We start from the raw sequence: 25094 nt of genomic DNA on the forward strand, positions 1-25094 counted from the left end.
GGAGCTTTGTGTTCCTTGTTATCTGTGCCAAGGAACTGAAAGGCAGAGTTGCCTGGAAACTTCTTCACACCGGGCTAGCAGGGCAGCCCCCTCAGAGAGATGTGCTTGTTACTCTGCCACTATGTTCCCCCTCCCCAACCTCCAGCCAAGAAATCTTTCAGTGGGACCCCAAGCCAAAAACAATTAACAATGCTGTTGCCTATGCTAGCCTCCTTCTGAGTATCTCCCAGCCTGGAAGGGGCCTCTGGAAGGCAGGAGGAGGGCATATCCTCCATTCTCTGAAATAAAACACTTTTTTAGCCATCCAGAGGCTACTTCAGGTAGTACCTTCTTGACTTCTCCAGCTTCTCCCTGACGGGAACACTGCTCCCTTTCCAGTCTCTGAATTTGCTTATTTCCTTAACTTCCGATGAGCGGCTTAATTTTACTGCACATGATATTATCTTCATCACTAATTGCTTTGTGTTTTTCTTCCCTAATGTCTCTAAGAGGATAGGGGGTTTTTTACTGCTATATTTAGAAGGCAATGGTATTATAAATGATGGACTGATTGATTCCACCTTTACCTCTGGAAAAATGCCTCAAATATTAATGTTTGTCAGCTCTAAAATGCTATAGCCATACCACAGAAATACAAAGGATCATGAAAAACTGCTATGAACAATTACAGTTTCCTCTGCCATCTAAAAACAGTGTTCCTATGAAAACTTTCATAAGCCAAAAATGGTATAAAGCAAAGAATTATCAATTATTTATAAGGAAAAAAATCACTTGCCACTAATTTATTTGAAAAAAAATCTGAGCATTCCCAGACCCAAAAAAATAACATCTCTTAGGCTTTTCTAAGACTATTGAAGACATCTTGCTAATGGATGCACAAAATAAATTGAGATGAAGCACAGATGCTCACAAACACAGTGCGAAGTTATGGCAGCTTAATGCTGTGATGCTGAGTGCAGTTCCCAGGGAAGGAGCTTGGCAGTGCTACTCTCACTGCTTGGGGTACTTGCAGTCTCTATAATGGCTTACTACAAAACAAACACTGAATGCTATTTTTGCTTTTTTGCCTTTTTTTGGTAAAAGTGAAAATCCTCTTCAGATTTCTGTTGGTTAACAAAAAAGTTACTAATGTAGGCCTCTCATAAAAACAAAAATGGCATAATTCAAACTTTTAAAAAGAGGCTGGGAGGGTGGGGAGTTGGGGGACACCTGTATGCCAACAAATTAGACAACTTAGAAAAAAATGGATAAATTCCTAGAAACATACAACCTACCAAGAGTAAATCATGAAGAAATAGAAAATCTGAAGCGACCAATTACTAGTAAGGGGATTGAATCAGTAATCAAAAAACTCTCAACAAAGTAAAGTCCAGGACCAGATGGCTTCCTCTGGTAAATTCTACCAAATATCTAAAGAATTAATATCAAATCCTTTTCAAACTCTTTCAAAAAATAGAAGAGGGGCCACCTCCAAAGTCATTTTATAAGGCCAGCATCACCCTGATACCAAAGCCAGACAAGGATAATATGAGAGAAAAAAAGAGAAAGAAAGAAATACAGGCATATATCTCTGATTAATGTAGATGCAAAAATCCTTAACCAAATGCTAGCAACCTGAATTCATCAGTACATTAAATGGATCACACACCATGATCAAGTGGGATTCATTTCAGGAATGCAAGGATGGTTCAACACCTGCAATCAATCAATAGTTACATTAACAAAATGTAAGATAAAAATCCTATGATCATCTCAATGGATACAGAAAAAGAATTTAACAAAATTCATCATCCTTTCATAGTAAACACTCTCAAACTGGGTATAAACATACTTCAAAATTAAGAGCCATGGGATACCTGGGTGGCCTAGTCAGGTAAGTGTCTAACTCTTGATTTTGGCCATGTCATGACCTCAGGATCATGAGACTAAACCCTGTGTTGGGCTCCATGCTCAAGAAAGAGTGTGCTTGAAATTTTCTTTCCCTCTATCCCTCCCTCAGCTTGCATTCTCTCTCAAATTATTTTTAAAAATAAAATTAAGGGCCATACATGACAAGCCCATTGATAATATATTCAACCATGAAAAGTTAAAATCTTGAGTACCTGGGTGGCTCAGTGGGTTAAGCATCTTCCTTCAGCTCAGGTCATGATCCCAAGGTCCTGAGATTAAGTCCCACATCCAGCTCCCTGCTCAGCAGGGAATCTGCTGCTCCTTTTACTGCTCCCCCGCCCCCATCTGTGTGCTCTCTCATGCTCACATTCCCTCTCTCTCAAATAAATAAATAAAACCATAATAATTCAAAAATGCTGACTTAAAAAAAAAAGTTAAAATCTTTTCCTCCAAGATCAGGAACAAGACAAGGATGTTCATTCTCACCACTTTTATTTGACATAATACTGAAGTCCTATACAGAGCAATTAGGCAAGAAGTAAAAGGCATCCAAATTGGAAAGACAGAAGTATAATTGTCTCTATTTGTAGATGATACATCAGACATAGAAAAGTCTAAAGACTACACAAAAAAAACGTAAATACAGTTGAGTTTCAAGATTTAAAAAAAATCAGTATACAAAAATCGGTTGTGTTTCAACATGCCAACAAACTATAAGAGAAATTAAGAAAACAATCCTCTTTATAATAGCATCAAAAAAATTAAATACTTAGGAATAAATTTAATTAACCAAGGAAGTGAAAAGTCTGTACACCAAAAACTATGTAACATTGATGAAAGAAATTAAAGACACAAATAAATGGAAAGATGTTCCATGCTCATAGATTGGAAAAATTAATATTGTTAAAATGTTCATATTATACAAAATGATCTGCAGATTCAATGCAATCTTATCAAAATTCCTATTGCATTCTTCACAGGAACAGGAAATCAATTCTAAAGTTTTCATGGAACCATAAGAGATCGTGAATAGCTAAAGCAATCTTGAGAAAAAAAGCTGGAGACATCATGCTTCAAATATATTACAACTGACTTCAAACTATACTACAAAGCTATGGCAATCAAAACAGTATGGTATTGCCATAAAAACAGACACCTAGAGAAATGGAACAAAATAGAGAGCTCAAAAATAAACCCATGTATATATGGTTTATAAGAACTGAGAATATGCAAAGTGGAAAGGATAACTTCTTTAAAAAAAATAGTGCTGGGAAAATGAGATAGTCACATGCAAAAAAAAAAAAAAAAAAAAAAAGAAAGAAAGAAACTAGACCCTCACCTTACACCATACATACAAATGAACTCAAAATGGATTACAGACTTGAAAACCTGAAACCATAAAACTTGTAGGAGAAAACAGAGCAGGTAAATTTCTTGACATTGGCCTTGGCAATGATTTTTTTTGGATTTGACACCAAAAGCAAAGGCAACAAAGCAAAAACAAACAGGTGGGACTACATCAAGCTAGAAAACTGCCCACAGAGATGCCCATCAACAAAAGACAACCTACGGAATGGGAGAAAATATTTACAAACCACATATCCACATATCCAATAAAGGGTTAATATCCAAGATGTACAAGGTACTCCAACTTAGAGCAAAACAAAACAAATAACCCAATTTAAAAGTAGGAAAAGGACCCAAATGGCCATTTTTCCAAAGATGTACAAGTGGCCAACAGGAATGGGAAAAGGTACTCAGCATCACTAGTCATCAAAGAAATGCAAATCAAATCACAACGAGCAATCACCTCATACCTGTTAGAATGACCATGACCAAAAAGACAACAGCTAACAAATGCTGGTGAGGATATGGAGAAAAGAGATTCCTTGTACATTGATGGTGGGAACATAAACTGGTACAGCCACTATGAACAACAATTTGCAAGTTCCTCAAGAAATTAAAAATAGGAATCCCTGGGTGGCTCAGCGGTTTGGCGCCTGCCTTTGGCCCAGGGCCCGATCCTGGAGTCCCGGGATCGAGTCCCGCATCGGGCTCCCTGCATGGAGCCTGTTTCTCCCTCTGCCTGTGTCTCTGCCTCTCTCTCTCTCTCTCTCTTCTCATGAATAAATAAATAAATCTTTAAAAAAATTAAAAATAGAATTACCACATGACTCAGTAATCCCACTTCTAAGTGTATTTCAAAATGAAACAAAACCGTTACCTCAAACAGAGATGTATACTCCCATATTCGTGCAGCATTATTCACAATAGCCAATGTATAGAAATAATCTAAGTGTTTATTGACAATTAACAGATCAAGAAAATGAGATACAGGGAGGCCTGGATGGCTCAGTGGTTGAGCATCTGCCTTTGGCTCAGGGCGTGATCCCGGACTCCCAGAATCGAGTCCCACATCGGCTCCCTGCATGGAGCCTGTTTCCCCCTATGCCTATGTCTCTGCCTGCCTCTCTCTCTCTCTGTCTCTCATGAATCAAAAAAATCTTTAAAAAAATAAAAACAAAAAAAGAAAATGAGATACATGCACTCACATACTCAAATATTATTCAGCCCTAAAAAGGAAGGAAACCTTGTCATTTGCAACAATATGGTTGAATCTAGATGGCATTATGCTAAGTGAAATAGGCCAAAGAAAAACAAATACTGCATGGCATCACTTATATGTAGAATCTTAAAAGTTTTTTCAAGGTCAAATTTCTAGAAAGTAGAAAAGTGATTCCTGTGGCTGGAGGTGAGAGAAACAGAGAAGTTGGTAAAAGGGTAAAAATTTTCATCCAAAAGATGAATAAGGTCTGAGGATTTAAGGTCTAAAAAAGTAAGTATAACTGATAACACTGTATTATGTAATTGAAGTTTGCTAAGAGATTAGAACTTAAATGTTCTCACCAAAAATAATAAGATGTAAGGTGATGAATGTGTTAATTAAGTTGATGGGGAGGGGTCCTTTCACAATATATATCAAGGCTTTAAATATTTTACAATTTATCAGTTATACTTCCATAAATCTAGAGAAAAAATGCTGTGACTATAAACCAACTGTTCTCACAGCTTCTCATTTAGTTTTCTCTAGACCAAGTGGTTTGCGTGTGTTTCCTGCCTGCAAAATCTCAAAAGGGAGAATTGTGAAATATCTCACTAGGGAGCTTAACATAAGATTTCCTTTTTCTTTCCTGGAACAATTGCCAAAATCTTACTGACATAAACTAAATGAAGTTTTTTGCCCTTTTTGCCCTTTGTCAACTGAGGCCATGTTTCTCAGTCCTTTTATCCAGCAGTGACTTACAAAAAGTGCAGCAGATCAGACATCTGCCCTTTTTCAAACCTGGCAATGAATTTGAATCTACTCTGTTTAATTCACACATACGGGGTAGAGATGGATAGAGGAGTGAAGACTCCAAGTCATTGTTTCTGTTGTGACTCAAGTGGGCTCTGGAATACACTGAATCTTGAATGCACTGTGGCTTTTACTCTGACATGTAGGGGCCCAGGCCTGACCATGTCAGGGGGGACATACCAGGGGACATACGCAAAGACAAGCTGGGGCTGAGCAGAGACACAGGGGTAAGGCTGGAAAAGCTGCATCAAGCAACATGACAAGAACTGCAGTTAGTGGTTAAACTGGAGACAGGCAAGGTGACCAGAGCTAGGAGATGAAGGACAGGGCAAAGCAAGGGAAACCAGAAGGAGACACTTTGGGATAGAAGCTCAAGCAAAAAGAACACGAGTGGTAAATACATGGGTGGAAAAACCCTGAAGGACCAGTTTTATTTTGCTTCCCAGGAAGACAGTCTTCTTAGAGGTTCTCTCAAAAGGTCCCTCCCTAAAAAATTGGTAGCATGTCAGGAGGAGCTAGGGTTAGCAGATAATCTACGAGACGCTCAGTTATATTTGAATTTCAGATAAGCAATAAATAATGTCATAGAATAAGTATGTCCTATACAATATTTGGGACATACTTATACTAAAAAAAAAACAAAAAACAAACAAAACAAAACAAAACACTGCTTATCTGAAATTCAGATTCAACTGGGCATCCTGCCATCCTATCAACATTGGGAGGGACAAATAATTAAGCTTTCTCACTAAAGAAAACAAGACAGAAAGCTTCCACCCAAGTAGTGAGAGGTTGGTACAGGCATTTTGAAAATATAAGCACCAGAGAGAGGGTTTGAGGAGAGCAAGCACGAGCATTAGGAAGTTGGGGAAAGAAAGAAAATAAAGTGAGAAGAAAGATGTAAGACCAGGGGCAGAAAAGTTCGGTGATACCAACTTACAGGGTATGGGGTTACTTGCAGAGGGATGCAGTAAGCCCAGGCTTACACTTTGAGTGTGGACGCTCTCCCAGAGAGAAGAGGGAGTCAGCAACCCAAGTAAGGGCAAGCAGGACAGCCTGGATCGAGAAGAGAAGAGTAACTCACTGGCTGTGTAATCCTGAACCATCCTGTTTAATCCTTTTACCTTCTCAGGCCTCATTTTCTCAGCTCTAAAATGGAGATTTAAAAAGTCTTATACCCTAACTCTTGCACATGTACCACTTTAGATTTGTTTTGCCTTTCCCAGAATTTCACATAAATGGAGTCAGAGTAGGTGCTCTTTGATGTCTGGCTTCTTTAGTTTTTTGTTTTTGGGGGAGATCCATCCATGTTGTGATTCTTTTTCATTATGTTCTTTTTCACTACTAAGTAGAATTTCATTATATGGATATATCATAATTTATCCCATTCACCCATTGGACATTTCAGTAGTCTCCAGTTTGGGACCATTGGGAAGAAAATGGCTATCAACACTGTGCATAAGTCTTTGCAAATAGATTTCCCTTTTATTGGTTAATACCTAGGAATGAAATTGTTAGGTCATATAATAAGGGTACATTTACCTTTAGGAAAAACTACCAAGCTTCTTTCCAAAGTGGTGGTACCATTTTGTTTGTGCATCAGCCATGTAATGAGGGTTCCATTTTTTTTTTCCACATCCTCACCAACACTTGTTAGTCTCTATTTGAAGAGCACAGTTTTCAAAGTCAGACAGACTTCAAATTCTAATTCTGCTGCTTGTTAATCCCATAACCCTTGGATAAATCATTTGACCTTACTGAGTCCAGTTTCCCCACTTTAGAAAAGAGACTATTCATCCAATGGAGTTTCATGTGACAAGTGGGAAGAAAACAAAGTGTTAAATTATTTAGTACACCTAATTATATCCACTTTGCATTTATTCAGTTAGTCTCAATTCTGAAGACCAATTTGTTGGAAGTTCTAATTTAAGAGCCCTATTAAGATGCCTTTGTATAAAAATTACCTGAAATTAGATGCAACCTGATGCCCGTGGGCTCACCACAGTGGTACCCCCAGATTCATTCTGCCCACACACCTATTCCCAGGTAAGGAGGGGAGGCACTTACCCCCCAAATCCTAGTGTCTATACTCACCTGGAGCTTTCTCTCTAGCACTGGATAATGGGGAAATTATGGGACTTTGAGTAATTAGCCAATTTCTTAAAACTTCTGAGCCAGTCTTTTTACATGTAAAATGATATTTACTCCACAGGATTATTGAAGATTAACATCTGACAAAATGCCATGCAAGGATAATTTCACTTCCGAGAGAAAGAGAGAGAGAGAGAGAGAGAGAGAGAGAGAGAGAGACAGTACACCCAGATAAGGGCCTTCTGAAAACTGATCAAATGGCAAATACAAGTCCTTCTTCTCACCTTTCCTAGCCACATTGGAGGTGTTGGGCTTCTGTGGCAATAGGCAGTTGAGAAAGTTCACTGCAGAAGGGTCCAACATCCCAGTATCCCTATTTGGTACAGAAGAGAGGGAAGTAGGACATCAGAGGCCAAGCCAGGGAGAGGCAGACAAGACCCTGACCCCTGGCAATTCCAATTCAGTAGGGCTGATGTGAGCTCCAGGCATCTCCATGTAAGCAGGCCTCCCAGCTGACTCTGATACACAGATGTGGGAACTATAGACCAGTAGATTCTCAAAGTGTGGCCCTCATCAACAACCTCAGCATCATGTGTGATCTTAATAAAATGACAGTTCTCAGGCTCCATCTCAAACCTATTCAATCAGAAACCCTGGGGGTGGGACCCAGCAATTTGTGTTCTTAAAAGCCTTCCAGTTAATTCTGATATGTGTTCAGGCTGAAGAACTAATATAGCAAGCCAGTGACCACTAAGGACCTTCCCAGTACAGAAGGGCTGAGGCCAGAGTGGGAGAAACAGGAAGGGAACAGCTTCCAGAAAGAAAGATCAGGGAGTACTACTGGGTCCAGGCCAAATGGCTGTGGTCACACATAAGACAAAGGCTGAGCCAAAGGGACAACAGGATCTGGCTGTCCCCCTGCTTCACTCTTTGCCTCTGGTTCCTGCTCATTTGGGTGAATAAGGTAGGCAGCTTATATGCTGGTGGTCAGAAACAGAGTGAGGTCCTTGGGCTTTGTTGAAGTTTTATTCTGAATTTCAGTGGAGTTAAATACATTGGTTAGAGCTGCCAACCCCAGTATATAGGACACTAAATACTAGTCTAAAACGTATCAGACTGTGATAACCAAGCTTTAAAAAGGCATAGGGGGGAAAAAAGCACGGGAAGAAAACATGCCAAGTTAGAGACCAAGGCGTGGGCTAATCTTAAAATCACAATGGCATTTTCCCAAGTTCCTAATCCTAACCACTCCTTCCAGCACACTCAAGAGGAGCAAAAGGGCTAGGGTCCCGGTGTGGGAAGCAGAAAGTGTTGCAGGTGTGGCCACTGGCCCAGCTGAAGGAGGACAGGACAGAGTTTCCCCAAACTGTGTTCCAGGAAATGTAACAGGTGTGGCAAGGTCAAAAAGAAGAGGGGGTGGGGAGAGAGTGTTCAAAAATATCTGGGGGCAGCCCCAGTGGCTCAGCGATTTAGCGCTGCCTTCAGCCCAGGGCCTGATCCTGCGGACCCGGGATCGGGTCCCACGTCGGGCTCCCTGCATGGAGCCTGCTTCTCCCTCTGCCTATGTCTTTGCCTCTCTCTCTCTGTCTCTCATGAATAAATAAAATCTTTTTTAAAAAATCTGGAAAACTGTTTTCAACAGCTCTCATTTAGGGATTCCCGTTGCATATTTGCATATTAAAGGCACTGAGAACTCCTGTAATAAGAGGAACCTGTTTAACTTCATTTGATCCAGTATGTCCCTTCTTTATTAGGTGCAGGCTCTTTCTTCTTGACGCACTCAAAAGCATCCTATGGAACAGCATTCTGGAGGTTGGCTTGGAAAATACAGCTCTACAAAAACTGTCTGCTGGAACTTCCTTGCTGTTCACCTCCTGGTTCTCGCAGTACAGTCCATCAGCCTGCTTGCCTTTCCCACGTGGAATCAGACCAACCTAAACACGTAGACCTAGTTCCACCTTGAACAGGAAGTCTAAAAACAGCTTCTGCTTTATGCAACCCTAGTAAGTATCAGGCTCTATTCTTGGTATTCTTGGTCTCTTGCCTAGGCACCTTTTTTTTTTTTTTTTTTTCATCCAGACTCTGTTGCCAGACATGTGTCCTTGACATTCTTCCTCCAGAATTCTGGGCCTGGGTTCTTAAAACCCAGACATCAGGCCTGACCGGCCTCCTGCCCCTGGTGCTTCCAGACCTGGGCCCAGCCTGCCAAGCAGCATACGCTTGCCTGTTGCTCCCCTAATCAGCTATCTCTGGGTGTGACCTCAATCCTTCTGGCTCCCAGTACCTGAGCCCTTTCATCTAGAAGCATTCCTGCCCCTCCCCTGGGTGTTCCATGTCCTGTTCTCACTTAAATGCGGACTCAGCGATCAGAGTACTTTGTTGGTCAATTTGCAGTTGTTTTTCCAAAGGGTTGTCTTTTTTGGTAATAAAATAAGGAATGACAGTTGCTGATAATAAATCTGCTAGGGCGTGGACAGAGCAGCCGGTCTGAAGTCTCTGCTGGCTGATGACACTGTATCCAACCAAGTCAAGAGACCACTACAGCACCAGCATATGACCAAAAGAGCCCCAGAATTGGGAGCAGTTTGCGTTCGGAACCTACATCTGTGACCTTAAGTCAGTCCTTAACCTCTTTGAACTTCAGTTTTCCCATCTATAAAATGGGAACAATACCCGTCCTGCCTACCTTAAAAAGAGGTATGACAAGGACAGAGAGGAAATAAAGTACTCCAGGCTCTTTGAAAGTTTTCATTGTCATAACAACATAACGCATTTGTCACCAGTACTTTATGACTCAGTGCCTTTCTACTCACATTACAGGCTCAGGACAGGGGTGGGGTAAGGGTTTTAAGATACAAAGGTCTTTCAAAGATTGACTTTATAAACTGAAGTTATAAAGGGACAGTAACTTTGCTGACCATGTCCCCCAGCCACCCCACTAAGAGTTTAAGTGAAGGGACCCATTCAGTCTGCCACTTTGGCACAGAAGTCTAGCCATAAACCCAAGGGGATGGCCACTGGACCCAGGAAGATTGGAGCTGCCTCTCCAACTGGATAAGCACTGTGCCCAGGGTAGGAGGACTCTTCCCTTCTCCCTAGGGAAGCGTCTCTTCCCTTCATCCCTTGCCAAGGCAAAAGCCACAGGCCTATTGATAAACTGAAGTAGAAGAGGGATGCGGGGACCCCTTGGAGGAGACAGTAATGGGAGGTGACAACAATTGCTCTGGAATCAAAAAACATGGAGTCCCAGCCTTGCTCCTGACTAGGAGACCTCAGACCTAAGACTTAGTTTCTCTGGCCCCTATACTTCTAGCTGGAAAGAAGGGTGCCCGCCCCATAGGTTGATGGAGAGGCAGTGTAAAAGCACCCAGGGCACTGGGAGTACAAGGCAGAGGTGGTGCCATAGTGCTGCTAGGGGAGGGAGCCACTGCAGAAGTGGCAGGGACAATGGTGGTAGAGATGGACATGATGGTAGCTGTTTATAGCTGAACTGAATTCCAGAAGAGAATAATTGGGTCTGTCCGAAATCATCAGAAGCAATAGCCAAGCCAGAAAGAGAATCTTGAATGTCAAAGGATCCGCACCACACCAAAGACCCCTAATGAAATGGCCCTTGGCCACGCATGCCCATAGGAATCTTAGTGACCACCTTTCTGGAGTCTAGGAAGGCTTTGGTCACAAAGGGTACTCAGTGGGGACAGTAGGGTACAAACAAACCCCTCAGCTGCAGAGATGACCCAAGGCACCCGCAGGGGGAGGGGCAGAAATGCCTGCTTTCTCCTTCTGTGTGGTCCCGGGGTTACTGGACCACAGAGCTCAGCAGACTGCAGACGAGGTCTGGAATAAAATTCTATTTGAGTCCCAACCTATAATCTTCTACTTTCTGGTGAAGCAGGCTTCAGCCTTTATTAACACCCATCCAGTGAGGCCCTGTGGGAGGCATTACTTCTGACCTCAGAGGAGGACCAGGTCAGATTGGCAGAGGAGGACTGGCCAGCTCTTAGGAAACATACTCTGCTGCTCCAAGTATGGCCCAAGGACCATCACCTGGGAGCTGGTTAGAAATGCAGAGTCTCGGGCCCCACTCCAGACCTACTAAATCAGAGTCAGCATTTGAATAACATATTTGAGGGTGTCAGTAGGGCTGGTACATTCCTTCTGGAGGCTCCAGCAGGGAAATCTCTTTCTTTGCCTTTTCTGATTTTTTAAATAATAAATTTAGTTTTTATTGGTGTTCAATTTGCCAACATACAGAATAACACCCAGTACTCATTCCGTCAAGTGCCCACCTCAGTGCCCGCCACCCAGTCACCCCCACCCCCCGCCCTCCTCCCCTTCCACCACCCCTAGTTCGTTTCCCAGAGTTAGGAGTCTTCCATGTTGTCTCCCTTTCTGATATTTCCCACTTATTTTTCTGATTTGTAAGGCAACCTAAATTCCTGAGCTCTAGACTCCTTGCTCTATCTTCAAAGACTGCAGAACATTCAAAATAGAAAAAAAAAATTGAAGGACATGAATACAGTGAGCTAGGTCTTGACTTAGAATCCTTTAGTCCCTGGTGTGCTTTTCTATAATATTAAATATTCACTCCTGCTCATTCAGTAGATATTCAGTATGGACCTAGCTCATGGCAGGCATTATGCTAGACCCCAGAGACAGGGCAGAAAACAGTGGCACAGTCTAGGTCCTGAAGAGCTGGTGGTGGGTGTTCCAAAGAAATGGAAGTCAAGGCCATGGTCATAGCCAGTCTGCTGGGGCATGTGCTTCCCTGGCTGTATTCAGGGAGATGCCCAGAGCTACCTTCCCCTGTAGATATCCATCCTTTACTGTTAACAGCAGAGCACAAGGAGCATTTATGACTGCAGGTGCTAGAATTGGTACTGTGCATACAGTAGGGACATACTATGTGTACACAGAACTGAATTGCTCAGTTCTGGCTAACTGCCCTCCCATTCTCTCCTTTAGCTCTTCCTCTCCTCCCTTCTTCCTCTAGAATTGTCCTGCCCTAAAGAGGCCTCCTTTATCCTTTCCTATCATACTTTCCCCCTAGGTCTTCCAAAAATCTCCACCTACATTTTCCAGGCTGTGCATCTAAAACTGGGGATCCAACAGCTCTCAAGAGTTTGTTGTAAGCCGGGATGACAAACCACACACATCATATACCTCTGACACAAGGGCACTTAGAAACACGCATAGCTTTGTAACGTGATTCTTCCTTTTGAAGACTCTTCAGCTCAAATGCATAGCTGGGGCAAGCCAACCACTCGCCCACAGGCGCCAGGACGCTGGGACGCCTCCAGCAGCCCCCGCTCCCCAAAGATTAAATGCAGCTGTAAAGCTCTGACGTGCCAGGCAGCCCTGCAGCTGGAGGAGATTTTGAAGGTCCAAGGGACCTCCCCCTTTCTGCTAACAGCAGCAAACGCAGCTCAAGCTCTGGGGTGTGGGGGAAAGCACAGAGGGAAAGCCGATCAAGCAGCAGTATAATCCAAATGCACATCCAGGCTAGGAGGCAGGAATTTTAAAAATTCATTCCTACAAAAGAGAGGAAGATGTTGGGTTGTTCCAAAGTGGTGGCACTGAACAGATGGCCAGTCCAAGCACTTGAGCCCACAGCCCCCTGCTCCCCCCCCCCCCACCCCCACGCAACCGGAGCTAGGCTCCTTGTCCAAGATCAAGGCTGTGGATGAGGCCCAGGTCCCCACCCTCCCTGTGATTGTGATGGATGTTATGTGACTCCATCCCCAGAGGACTGAACCTGATCTCTAGGGTAGGATATCTGGCATAAATTCTGTCTCACTAAAAGGAAAAGAAAATTGCCTCTGGCTTTCCAAGTAAAGGAAATATAGACAAACTCCTTTTCCCCAAGTCCCTGTTTACAACAAAGCTGACGTAAATGAACTCGTGCGTGTTTACCCAAGTCATTTGCGTTTTCAAAATACAGAGGAGCTTGAGAACTGTGGGATGCACGCAGGCTGGGAACGAGGAACAGGGCAGAGAACGAGAGGGAGCGAGCGTGGATTCAGAAGCTCCGTGAGGAGGAGGAGGATGCTCCACCTCCTTTATCCTCCTGACTGCAATGATATTTATGAGAAAGGTATGATGGATCCCATTTGAGAGAAGGGGACAGCCATGCTCAATGCTCAGTAAAATGAAGAGCAGTTCCCTTGAAGCACCCAGATTCATACAGCAAAACCAAGATCCAGGGCCTGCTTGACCTGACTCCAAAGTGCTTCCCTCTACAACCTGCTGTGTTCAGAAAGCCAACAAAACTCCAGAAGCCTCCCTCGGGGAGGGCAGAGGTGAAGCCATACAGGTGGAAGGTAGGCTTGTAATTGAAGCTTGGAAAATCCATGACGTCCTTGGGAACCTAATTGATAACCTACCTCACGTTGCCAGGCACTGGAATTGGGGCTCAGGTGCTGGCAGTCCTGCCTCCTGCAGGCCCTGACACCGCTCATCGGCATAGGCCAACTGTGGCAGGTGTGCAGCCTCTCCTCCACCAGCCTCAGGGTGCCCTGTAAGCTACACATCTGCTACGGACACCCACGTCAGACAGTTCCCACCCGATTTCTTATGTAGCTCCCATTTCAGGCCTGGAGCCCCTGTCCTTTTGGCCATCCGAGACACAAAGCCCTGCCCTTGCTGCACACAGCTCCAAACCCGAGGGACTTCTAGGTGGCTACCTCCCTACCCTTGCTTCTCATCAACACAGAGATTTCCCTTTGTGTGGCCCACACTTGGGCCCTAACACACCCTCATCATTTGTCAAATGCAGTTACTAATGTGGACACAGCAAGTTTGGGCCACCTCCCCCAGAATCCAACTCCACAAGTGGGTCACCCTCCCCTCCCCAGCACCCACTTCCACTGCTGAGATCCTGGCATCCCACCCAGTCCAGCGCATGAGCCAGAACCATTCACCATACAGCAGACACCCATGGTGACTTGGCTACAAGAACAGAGACGTTATTTAGCATCGACGTGTAAAACACACAGGACAGAGCTTTCACTGCCCGACAGTAAACATGGTTATGGGATTTAATCACACACTGGGACTATTAATGGTTTTTCACCAATACCTTGTCATGAAATGATTTATTGATTTTAGCATGCTGCATCTAACACAGGCACGCTACTCCCTGACCACATGTCATGGTGATAGCCTACTCATCTTCTCATCACCAGAATGACAAAGCCCTGGGTGGTAAAGGTGTGAAATGAATGCCCAAAAGCCCAATCAAGCAGACAGTGCCTGTGACCTAACATCCAACTGCATCCCCCAAGGGAGGTGATGGCCTGCTTCACCATAGACGGGTAATGAGAAGTATAAAAGGTGTCAGGCATACTGTCAAATCTGGAGAACTTGCATTGCTCATTGGCAGTGTCTGCTCAGGCAAGGCAGCTCTAAAGGACACGACCAAAGAATAGGGAAGGAAACAGGAACACTGATGGCCAGGCAGCCTAGAATCTCTGGCCTGTACTCAGGAGCACAAGTGCAAGCTGGCCGAGAGACCAGTATCTGCTCTGGCCCAGCCTGCACACGGGCCTTGGTGTGCCTGACTAGCAGTTCCAACTGGCTGCCCTGCCCTCCTCCTCACAGGGGGGCCCACCAGCTTCCTTACCTGTTGCCCCCCTGGCTGGCCCGGCTCCTTCCCTTGGGATGGGCCTTCTCCCAGGAATCAGTGTGCCACAGAAAAACAGCCCACACTGCAGACAGGCCAGGACAAACCTCACCAGCCCTCCCACAACACTCACCACGACCCAGAGAGATGGCCAGCTTGTGCTTATTGCCCTTTTGCACTCTTACCTGGGCACCTACCAGAGCAGGGCTTCACAGGATCACTTGGAGAGCTTGTTAAGGCACGGATTGCTGGGATCCATTTTAGTGAGCCTGGGTGGAGTCTAAGAATTTGCCTTTCTAACAAGCTCCCAGGTGATGCTGATGCTGCTGGCCCCAAGACCACCTCTGGAGAACCACTATGCCAGTGAATGCCTGAGTGTTTGGCACAGCAGTATTCACCACCCTACAAAACCTGCCAGTCCTGCACCCAAGATGGAACTAGATAGGAAAACACACAAACAGCTCTCCCCTCTTGTCCAATACAAGACATTGTTCATTCCAAGCAAAGATCTGGCTCTAATATTGTCCTTGAGGTCCTGTCTTGGGACAATCAACAATTAGATGAGAACTTATGGCACTTTAAAAACATGCCACCTGGGATGTGCCCCAAGACAAACTTCTTTTTTTGTATTTGAATCGATTTTATTTATTTTAAATTCCACTATAGTTAACAGTGTTATATTAGTTTTCAGGTGTACAACATAGTGATTCAACAATCCGGACATCACCTGGTGCTCATCACAAGTGCACTCCTTAATCTCTACCACCTGTTTCACACATCCCATCCCGCTCCACCCCCCTCCCCCACCTCCCTGGCATGTTCTCTATAGTTAAGAGTCTGATTCTTGGTTTCTCTCTCTCTCTGTTTATTCCTTTGCTTGTTTTTGAATTTCACATATGAGTGAAGTCACATAGTATTTGTCTTTCTCTGACTCACTTATTTCACTTAGCATTCTACTAACTCCACCCATGCTGTTGTGAATGGCAAGATCTCATACATGCAAAACCCACAGAGAACATCATACTCAATGGAGAAAAACAAGCTTTTCCCCTAAGATGAGGAAAAGGACGAGGATGTCCACTCTCACCACTTTTATTTAACATAGTACCGGAGGTCCTAGCCACCGTCATCAGACAACAAAAATAAATAAAAGCATCCAATTGATAAGGAAGAAGTAAAACTTTCACTGTTTGCAGATGACATGATACTACATACAGAAAATCCTAAAGACTGTACCAGAAAACTGCTAGAACTGACCAATGAATTCAGTAAAGTTGCAGGATACAAAATCAATGTGTAGAAATCTGTGACATTTCTATACACTAAAAATGAAGCAATAGGAAGAGAAATTAAGAAAACAATCCCATTTACCATTGCACCAAAAAGAATAAGATAACGTAGAAACAGACCTAATCTAAGAGGTGAAAGTCCTGTTCTCGGAAAACTATAAATCATGGATGCAAGACACACTTCTTGGTGAAATCCCGGCAGCCGAAAATTCCAGGTTCTTAGCCTGCCTCCCATGTATTTACAAGGCTTGTGATTGACAGGGGGCCAGGCCACCTGATGGGGGGCAGCCCCACCTGAGGAAGGCATTCTCTGAAGTTCTTCTTCAGGCCTCCTCCTGAGATGCTGTTCTGTCTGCAATGAGCCTCCAGTATTTCATTCACTACCAAAGCCAAAAAACCACGGAGCTTCGTGCGCAGCAGGTAGCCTGATTGTGCCACCTACCCTGACCTCCCACATGCTCCAGAAGAGAATGCCGGACCAGGAGTGAAAGAATACAAGTCACTCACTGCCTGTGTGACCTCAGCCGTGTCTCCACATCACCAAATCTGTTGCTTCTTCTGTTAAGAGGGTGAACACACACACACAAACCTGTCCTAATTCATAAGGTTATAACAAATGGCATGATGATGTATTATGACATTATTCATCTTATGACATGACTCATTAGCATTTACTGTTATTTTTTCTAGGACAGGATTATTTACCCACAAGCAGCTTCCCCCCTTCCTCGAGGATACTCTCGGAGCCCTTCCTTTCTCCTATACTTTTTTCTCCACTGGTACCTCTATTCATCAAACACTTATTGAGCCTCTTCTCCTTGACAAACGCTGCCCCAAATACCATACTGCAAAAATGAAGCACACAAGATCCTCCACCTTTAAGAGCTCTCAGCCTAGTGGGAGTGATAGCAAATGTCAAATAATTCCATCCCAGCAGGATGTGTTGTTACAAGAGTGTGCAGAGGGCATTCTGAAGCAGAGATAGTTGGCTGTGGCAGCTCCTACCCAATAGTCTTTCCTTTTCCTTAGTAACAAAACTCCCAATTTTTAGTTTGATGTAGGGCCACACAGAATAACACTATGTATATTTTTCATCCTCCCAGGCAACTGGATGTGACCCTGTGACTAAGTTCTAGCCAATGAGATGTAATTGGGAATGGTGGGAGGATACTTCTAGGAAACCTCCTTAAACAGCAATTGGCATGTGCCCTTTTCCCTTACCCCTGCCTCCATCCTGTTGCCTGGAATGCAGATGTGATGGCTGGAGCCCCAGCTGCATCTTAAACCATGAGGATGGGAATGTTCTTAGGATGACAGGGCAGGGCACTGTAAGGGGTCTGGATCTCTGACCACTTTGTATACTGTTCCTGGGCTACTCATCTCCAGAATTCATTCACATGAGAGAAAGTAAACTTCCTATCTTATTTTTAAGCCATTATTATTTTGGGTTTTCTGACACAACTGAACCTAATCCCAACTAATTCAAAGCCAGATCATGAGTGGTCTGAGGACTTTGGACTTTATTATATAGGCAATAAGGAGCTATAAACAGTTTGCTGTGAAGTAACCTGATGTGGAGAAACAGAGGAAGAAGCAAGAGATATGACCCAAGAGGGAAGGAGATCATTGAGACTTATATCTATAGCTAGAAATGAGGAATCCTGATTTGAAGAGAAGGCAGAGGAGCGTGGTTTTAGATATATGGACTTTGAGGTGACTAAGGTGATTTAAAAACCCAAAAGGAACTGGAGATGGAGAAGTGAATCTTGGGGGAGAGGTAAGGCCTGGAGCTACAGATTCGAAATCACTAGTGTAAAAGTAATAGCTGCCATGCCGCCACATGGGCGAAGCTTGAGGACTGTAGGTTCAGAAACCTCTCAGGAACTTCCCCCCAGGTAATATGAAACTGACCCCCATTAGGGAGGGCAGGGAGAGATCAAAGAATGAGGCTCCATGTGGGTAGGTGGCAATTTTAGTAACAGCAAGGGGAGTTTATGCTCGAGGCTTGTCTTGGGCAGCAGGAAGACCAGCAGAGCCCCGCACCCATCCTCCACATTTTAAGTTTACAAAGAGGCTCTAACCCGGTTCAGTCACATATACCAGGAAGGTGTTTTCAACATGGCATCACCATGTCAAGGCTGTGTCCTTGGAGCATACCTCTGGAAAAAGGAAAGGCAAGGGGAGGGCAGCTGGGTGGCTCAGTGGTTTAGCGCCACCTTCAGCTCAGGGCATGATCCTGTAGACCCAGGATGGAGTCCCTCATCGGGCTCCCTGCATGGAGCCTGCTTCTCCCTCTGCCTGGGTCTTTGCCTCTCTCTCTCTCTCTCTCGAATAAATAAATAAAATCTTTAAAAAAGAAAGGCAAGGGGAACTCACATTCCCAAAACAAGGGAAGGAGCGGGGACCCTGGAGCCCGGGTCCAGTTCACAGATCAATCAGCAGCCTCATCTTCTTGATAACATTCCCCAACAAGGAATTTATGCTGAGTGAGATAAGCCAGGCACAAAAAGACAAAAACTGTATGATTCCACATAGATGAGGGACCTAGTAGTGAGCTTCATAGAAACTGGAAGGAAACTAGTGGCTGCCAGGGCTGAGGGAGGAGGGGAGGATGGGGAGTCAGGACTTAGCGGCGGCAAAGTTTCAGTTTTAAAAAGAGGAAAAGAGGGATGCCTGTGTGGCTCAGTGATTGAGCATCTGTCTTCAGCTCAGGGCATGATCCCAGGTTCCCGGGATCAAGTCCCACGTCAGGCTCCCCATAGGAAGACTGCTTCTCCCTCTGCCTGTGTCTCTGCCTCTCTGTGTGTCTCTCATGAATAAATAAATAAAATCTTTTTTAAAAATTAAAAATTGAAAAAAGAGTTCTAGAGATGCATGGTGGTGATGATTGCACAACAGTGAGAATGTACTCAATACCACTGAGCTCTTCACGTACAGATGGTTAGGATGGTAAGAAATAAATACATAAATACAGGAAGGAAGGAAATATCTAGTAACTTTTAAGAGTAATAGCTGAAACCCCAAGAGGAAGTGAGGTTTCCTGAGAAAGAGGAAAAAGTGAGCCAAAAGGGCTTACCTTTGAGGAACAGAAGAAGGAAGCTGGTCTAAAGAAAGACAGTTGGCTTGAGAGGTGGGAAGAGAAGGAAAGACTTGATGTCACAAAAGAGAAACAGGGAGAGAATTTGCAACATGTTCGGGACTTTTGGATAGTGGCAACGAGAGAGAGATTGTTCAACAAAGTCTAGCCCAATTGTTTTGATAACAAAGGAGTCTCTGAGTTAGCACAGAGCATGAGCCTGAAACTGCGGGTGGTAACCATCTAAATTGGGTATTTCAAAGCTGATCAAAGCAAATGTCATGTCCAGCAAGACCCAGCCTGTGTGAAGAACCACCCAGGCCCCCTTCCATTGTAATCATTTTCCAAGTAAAAGGCTGAGTGCATGAAGTACACTGGAGAATGCATCAAATCAGAAGGCAGTTCCTGGGCTATTATACAAACTCAGAGATGCAGAGTAAAAAAAGTCCGCAGCATGCTGGGGGTTAGGGGATGCCGAGGAAAAGTGGGGTTAAATGGTCCCAGGGAGGAGAGAATTCTAGAAAAGTATCTTCACTGTCTCCAAACTGCTCCCTCGACTTTGAGTCAGTCTGGGGAGGTGACCTTTAACATTCGGTTCATCTGTGGTCCCTTTAACAACTTACCTAAGGCATATGAAGAAAAACGAAACAAACAAAAACCCCTTAGCTTTATGTCTGGGAACAGAATTCCCCATGGAGCCGAGGTGGGAGGGGGGTTCACTTCAGGCGGCAGGTGTGACTGGAGGCGCAGGTTAGCAGGAGACAGTGAACAAGAGAGAAAGTGAAGTGGAACTGTGCTGGTGCCCGGGGAGAGGACAGAGCTGGGGGGCCAGCAGCACTGCAGAATCACCAAAGAACCTATAAGAATAAAGGTTTCTTCCAGTCCATTGTTTGTAACTCTGTAAGGAAAACACACTCCTCTGGCTCCTCAAACTTTATTAAAGAAGGGAGATTTGGGGCCCCTGGGTGGCTCAGTGGTTGAGCATCTACCTTTGGCTCAGAGCATGATCCCGGGGTCTGGGATCGAGTCCCACATCAGGTCCCCTCCAGAGAGCCTGCTTCTCCCTCTGCCTGTGTCTCTGCCTCTCTCTGGGTCTCTCATGAATAAATAAATAAAATCTTAAAAAGAAAAGTGAGAAACAGAGGATGATTTCCATGTTAGCACACCTTGGTAGTGTGTCCTTTTGGGAGAGGCCCAAAGCCAGAGCAGAGAACAAGAACTCACTGGAGACAGGAAGTTGGAACCAGAAGTGCCCATGAGGATGACAGCAGGAAGACCCCAGGCAACATCTGGGGTGAATTACCATAGAGGACACAGGGCTCCAGGAACAGCTGTGGTGGGGCTTGGATTTGTTGTAATAGCCAATCTCCTGGGCAATAAACCGCTTGTATCCTTATTCTCCCTGGTCTTGTCTCCTTCATAACAAGTTACCGAGGATGAGGAAGTGGTTCACACAAAACTTAAAGATCAAAGAAAAAGAGAATTTGGGAAAGGTCATCAAATTTGCAAAACAGCAAGTCACTGATGACATTGGAAGGAGGATTTTCCACAGGAGTAGGTCCAGGGTCACTACAGATAATGATGCAGACGGTGCACTGCACATAGGCAGCCCATCTGCAGGGCACCACTCCCTTCCTAGGCATCACAGAGTGGACATTCATGACAATTTTCCAGCCAAAGGGAGAAAAGTGTCTTTAGGAACGCATCCCTCTTTTTAGCTGGGATAAAGCTGGCTGATGGGCTGGCAGCAGTGTTGGTGGGGACAGAGGCAGTTGGCAAGAAGGTTATGAATGCATTGCTAATAAAGGAGTGAAAGCCATGTATTTGGAGCTCCTATACAGGGGTGTATATTATTTATCAATTGCTGCATAACAAATCACTTCAAAACTTAGCAGCTTAAAATACAAAGATTTCTTAGCTCATAGTCCTGTGAATCAGGAATCCAGGAGCAGTTTAGCTGAGTGATTTTGGCTCAGGGTCCCTCATAATGCTGCAGTAAAGCTGTCAGCTGGAGCTGCATTCATTTCAAGACTCAGCTGGGGCTGAAGGACCCACTTCTGAGCTCATTTATGGGGTGTTGGCAGGCTTCATCTTCACAGGCTGCTGGGCTGAGGGTCGCAGGTCTTCGCCACACCATGTGGGCTTTTCCAGAGGGTTGCTCACAACATGGCAGTTTGCTTCCCCCAATCAATTGATCCAAGAGACGGAGGGGGAAACTAGAGAGAAGAGATGGAGAGGGGAGAATCTGATTCTTTGAGTAGGTCAATAATTCCAACCTGCATTCAAAGGGAGGGGATTACATAAGAGTATGGATCCTGGGAGCTGGTGATCATTGGAGGCCATCTGGGAGGCTGCTGATCAGAATGTCTTTCTTCAGAAAGAAGGGAAAATCTTTCTCCCACCTTGGGAGTGAAATCAATAAAAGACAAGAAGAATTTGGGAAAAGTTTCAAGCTCACTTTAAGCAGGGACTAGAATAGGCTCCAGTTAGTGACCAGTGCTGAACTGAGCCAGATGGCAGAAATAATTGCCAACGGCTGCCCCTCAGCAGGGTCCGGTCATCTGTTCCATAAGGTTTTAGCTTCCGTGCCCACGTGAGTTGTCCGCATCTACTTTCTGTGAGTATAAAGAAATTTCATGAATGCCAACAAAGGTTTCTAATCCAGAGGAACAGCCCATGCAAAAATCTAAAAAGGCATTCAAAGAAAACAAAGCATCTCACAGGTCAGCTTTGTTTCTGCTTTCTGTGTGGGCAGACCTGTTCTGAGGAAGCATGGAGGGAAGAAAATACTCCCCAGATCGGCTCGTAACAAGCAGCACCTGTGTCCCACACCTCCACTATCTGGAGCTGGCCAGCTTTCCCTAGAGACACAAGTTCTGTGTGAAGAGTTTCTTATCTCCCCCTGACTCACACCCACCGTGAGACTCTCTTTGCTTTCTTTAAAATTTCGGGAGCACAGAGAAACACAGGAATAAAAGAGGTGTTCTCAACTTGGAACGTTCTATTAGACTACTGCTAACTCTTCTGGATTCTTTTAGAGGCTCCTGAAATGTCTGAACCACCCTGGAGTTGATTTAATTCATAAATATATATCAAGGGTCTGTTAGGATGGGTCAGCTCCAGGGTTGCCTCAGATGATGTGGCCCAAGTAGGGACAGAACTAGAAAGAAGGCCAAGCTGGTAGCCATGGGGGCAGGAAGTTATTGTGTGTGGGATTACAGCTGGAGGTCAGTTCATTAGGAAAGGCGATGTACAGTTACTGTGAACCCAAACATTTAAGGGCAGAAATTGACATGAGATCAAAGGGAAGACACACATAAGTTAGATTCTGTGTAATAGAGTCAAGGCTAATGCTCAGCAGCTCCAAGTGAACAGGGAAAACGTTAATACCTCTGGCCAGAGGTGCCTGGGTGGTTCAGCGGTTAAGTGTCTGCCTTTGGTTCAGGGTGTGATCCCAGGGTTCTGGGATCAAGTCCTACACCAGGTTCCCCACAGGGAACCTGCTTCTCCCTCTGCCTATTTCTCTGCCTCTCTCTGTATCTCTCATGAATAAATAAATAAAATCTTAAAAAAAAAAATACCTCTGGCCAAAGAATAGAGGCCAGGAACCAGCAGGCATTCCTAACAACAGGAGCCATGTGTGACATGTTACCATCCTATTCCCAACAAATAGCACAGGGATAAATTCAGGTGCTCAGGCCAAGCAGAACACAATGGTGTGGGTTATTCATGTAGATACCCATAAATCATGATCTGGAGTCCAAGATGGGCATCAGGAAACTAGCAGGGAACAGATCCAAAGGCTGGGAAAAGCAGCTCATGATCCAGAACAGGTGGGTGGAGCCACCTAACAATCCCGACCAAGTTTTGAATGCTGGTTCCAGGGTATTCTCAGGATTAATTTTAGAATTAAATAATTCTAGGGGTACCTGGGTGGCTCAGTCAGTTGGGTGTCTGCCTTTGGCTCAGGTCATGATCCCAGGGTCCCAGGATCAGGCCGCCCCCCATGGGGCTCTATGAGCAGAGAGTCTACTTCTCCCTCTCCCTCTGCCTCTGCCATTGCTCACACACTCATACTCGCACACACACTCTCTCTCTCTCATTCTCTCTCAAATAAATAAAGTCTTTTAAAAAATGAATTTTCCTTCCTAGAATTAATTAAAGAATTAAAGTAATTCTAGGATTAATCATTTTAAGCAGCCTTTCTGCTTCTACTAGACTGAGGACTGGATCCAGGTTTGTCTTGCTTATTGGGTATCCTCTGGTCTAGCACAAGGTCTTATATAAAATAAGTGCTCTGTAAATGTGTGTTGAGGAAAGCACTTTTCCCAGAAAAAAAGTGGGAATCTGCAGGGGTAGAGCACAAGTCTAGGACCAAAAAGGCATGGATCCATACAAAAGTAGAAATATTTTTCTTCCAGGTAAAAGAGAATCAGGGCAAGCCAACTGAGCCTGGACTTCAGATTGCAAGCAAGCAAGAAGATGCCAACCTTCTATTCCACATTCCTCAGCCTGTCCCTCCTGCGTCTTCTTTAGATGACAAGCCCCATGCACCTTTCCCAGGGCCTAATCTCCAGATTGTGGATACGTGTAGGCAGAACTCAAGCTAGCAGCTTCAACAAGAGACTGTGAAATATTTCCTCCACCCATAGCTAGGTGGGTGGCCTCGAGCAAGTCACTTAACCTGTCCTTCTTATATCTCATATTGTTTCCTCTTCTGTACTGGGCAGAAGCTTTTTAGTTTGATGTAGTCCCTCTTGATTTTTGCCTTTGTTGCCTTTGCTTTTGGTGTCGAACCCAAAAAGTCATTGCTACAACCATGTCAAGGAACTTATCCCCGATGTTTTCTTCCAGGGTTATCAACAGTCTTACATTTAAGTTTTCATCCATTTTGAGTTGGTCTTTGTGTATAGCATAAGATATGGACCCAGTCTCATTCTTTTGCATGTGGCTGTCCAGTTTTCCCAACACCATTTATTTAAGAAACTGTCCTTTCCCTATAGTATATTCTTGGCTCCTTTGTTGAAAATTAATTGACCGGGCAGCCCAGGTGGCTTAGCGGTTTAACGCTGCCTTCAGCCCAGAGCATGATCCTGGGGACCCGGGATCGAGTCCATGTCGGGCTCCCTGCATGGAGCCTGCTTCTCCCTCTGCCTGTATCTCTCTCTCTCTGTCTGTCTCTAATAAAAAAAAATTAATTGACCAAATATGCATGGGTTTATTTCTGAGCTCTGCTCTATTCTACTGGTCTATGTGTCTTTTTTTTTATACCAGTACCGTATGGTTTTAATTACTATGGATTTGAAATGTAGTTTGAAATCAGAAAGTATGCCTCCAACTTTGTTCTTCTTCCTCAAGATGGCTTTGGGTATTTGGGGGCTTATGTTGTTCCATACAAATTTTAGGATTTCTTTTTCTATTTCTGTGAAAAATGCCATCAGAATTTTGATAAAGATTGCATTGACTCTGCTTTGGGTCAAACGGACATTTTAACAGTATTAATTCTTTCTGTCCATGAACACAGAATATCTAAAGAAAACCATCAACAAAATGAAAAGGCAATCTGTAACACAGGAGAAAATATTTGCAAACCGTATCTCCAATAAGGGGTTCATGTCCAAAGTATACAAGGAACTCACACAACTCAATAGCAAAAAACCAACCCAATTTAAAAATGAGAGAAGGATCTGAGTAGACAATTTTCAGAAGACATAGAAATGGACAACAGGTGAATGAAACGGTGTTTGACATCATTCATCATCAAGGAAATGC

The 25094-nt window shown here is 44.2% G+C and overlaps 1 long non-coding RNA gene across 5 annotated transcripts in view; it reads right to left on the bottom strand.

Annotated features, from left to right (window-relative positions):
- Positions 1 to 25094, bottom strand: part of LOC125752806 (uncharacterized) — a 145040-nt gene that overhangs the window by 24146 nt on the left and 95800 nt on the right. For 4 of the 5 annotated variants that reach the window (XR_007403149.1, XR_007403147.1, XR_007403144.1 and 1 more), the window contains one exon: positions 7621 to 7709. The exons of the other annotated variant lie outside the window; for it this stretch is intronic. This is a non-coding gene — a long non-coding RNA (uncharacterized LOC125752806). The remainder of the gene's footprint in view (positions 1 to 7620; positions 7710 to 25094) is intronic. 5 annotated transcript variants of the gene reach the window in all.

This window comes from Canis lupus, chromosome 17, assembly GCF_003254725.2.
Source record: "Canis lupus dingo isolate Sandy chromosome 17, ASM325472v2, whole genome shotgun sequence".
In the NCBI taxonomy this organism is placed as follows: domain Eukaryota; kingdom Metazoa; phylum Chordata; class Mammalia; order Carnivora; family Canidae; genus Canis; species Canis lupus.